This window comes from Tenrec ecaudatus, chromosome 9 (genome assembly GCF_050624435.1).
Source record: "Tenrec ecaudatus isolate mTenEca1 chromosome 9, mTenEca1.hap1, whole genome shotgun sequence".
Lineage (NCBI taxonomy): Eukaryota > Metazoa > Chordata > Mammalia > Afrosoricida > Tenrecidae > Tenrec > Tenrec ecaudatus.
Genome location: NC_134538.1, coordinates 15,277,441 through 15,279,455, shown reverse-complemented (window position 1 = coordinate 15,279,455; position 2,015 = coordinate 15,277,441). Strand labels below are relative to the sequence as shown.

Sequence of the window (2,015 nt, the reverse complement as noted above, 5' to 3'; positions counted from 1 at the left end):
GTTTAAGAAATCACAATTTTAGGCTTTAAAAAAACGACAGATCACTGTAACTGGAACATGCCGTACACTGGGGACTCCCTGTCGTGGCCTGCCCCAGACAGTGCTCAGACTCAGTTCTGTGGTTTATCTGTTGCAACTCTCTCTTCTTCGTAGGTCCTATTTCTCCTGTGTGCAATGGGTGTGGTTGTTATTATATGCTTACATATAATGGTTATGTAACGGAGTCGATTCTGAGAAACAATAGAATTTCCCTCACGTGTTTCTTATGTTGAGATACTTACAGGAGCTTTATTGCCAGATGTTTCTCCTATGAGTGGCTGCTAGGTTAAAACCACTGAAGCTTTGGTTAGAAGCTGATTGCTTAACCATTGTGATACCAGCACTCCTTTAAAATTGGTGTCTTTACCCCTGGCCATTGGCAAAGAGACACCTGATTAGTGGTGGTGCTCTTATATCAGGGGCAGAGCAGACTGACAACCCTTTGTTCATCCTAGTTGATGCCTAAATCGTGGCCAGAGCTGTTTCATGCCTAGGACACATTAAAAAAAATTGGTGTCTTAGGGCTTATCTCACAGTTAATTAATGAGAGGCTTTTTAGTACATAATAAGCACTCAATAAATTATAACTGCTTTAGCTTTATCAGAAAAGTGTACATACCTCTCATTTAGGATGTTTTTGATCTTATTTATTTATTCCATATTAACTTCAAAAAACATCTTGATAGTAATCCTATACTTCACAATGCATGTGCTCAATTTCCTGCATGCCTACCTAAAACAGATATGATGAAATTCCCCTTCAAACCTCTTCTGATGTACCACTCAAGCCTGGAGGACATGGATTTCATTATAATTGGCCTCAATGGGTGGGTGACTCGAGGTGTCTCTCACTTTGTTTTCGGTCTTCTATAGGAAGCCTTTCCCAGGTTTTTTGCTCTTTCCTAAATCTGATCTATATTTGCTCTCATTTCACTGTAGACAAGCAGCACCAGTTCCATGAAATCCCTCTCTGATTACTTCCCTCATCCTTGTGAAATCACACCAGTCCATAGCAACCCCAGTGCACTGATGAAGAGGGAATAATGGGAATTGCTGATAGATCTCACATCAGTCAATAGCTCTGACAAAGTGGGTGTAAAGGGATTTTGTGTAAAACAAATGATATTTTAAATGTACTTTCTTTGTATTCTGAGCTCCTTTAGAAGTTGAACGAAGCCTCCGGAACTTTTCTTAGAACAAATTCTTAAGTGCATTACATGAAACACACAAATTACAAGGGAGATGCATTCTGCTGGAATACAGCTATCAAAATATCTTAATGTGACATACAAATGCTTCCTTAGTAAATGCAGCACAACGGTTAGCAGCGAGGCTAACAACTACCATTATTTTGAAGGAGCAATAGCATATATATTGTCTCAAGATAACTCTAAAAAATGTAAGATGCTATTAAAGTATCTGATTTTTAGTGATCACTAAGTTACAGGAATCCCGACACTGCTGTGGCTTGTGGCATTCTGTGAATGAATGTAAACTCAGTGTCAACATTAAGGAAAATGCTGGGTTTCAATTGGATGTCGGGAAACAGTCGAGCTCTAGTTTTACTATGAGGCACTTATTTTTTCTAGTGAAAGGGCTCTTGCACTGACATGTACAGACACCCAGGGTGTCCTTAAATGGAATCCACGAAGCTGTGGTGGTGCCGCAAGCTGCTAACTGTGCGGCTGGCGATTCTCACTTACCCACGCCTCTGTGGGAGGAAGAGGAGGCTGTCTGCTCCTGCGAAGATGGTCAGGCGTGGCAACACTCAGGAGCAGATCTACTCCATCCAATAGGATTACGCTGAATCAGCATCGACTCAAAAACTATGAGTTTGGTTTAGTTTGTATGCAATGGAATTCGCAGGATCCAAGAACTTGACAGAAGGGGGAAAACGTGTGTAGTTCAAGAGTCCAACTTCAGACGGTGAAATAACTGGATAAAAAAGAGGAAGGAGACTTCTGCTTTCACCACGA

The 2,015-nt window shown here is 40.9% G+C and overlaps 1 non-coding gene across 1 annotated transcript; it reads left to right on the top strand.

Moving 5' to 3' along the window:
- The first annotated feature begins 403 nt into the window (after nucleotides 1-403).
- Nucleotides 404-542, top strand: LOC142457654 (small nucleolar RNA SNORA48). The gene has a single exon (XR_012786353.1). It is a non-coding gene; the product is annotated as a small nucleolar RNA SNORA48 (small nucleolar RNA).
- The last annotated feature ends 1,473 nt before the right edge of the window (nucleotides 543-2,015 follow it).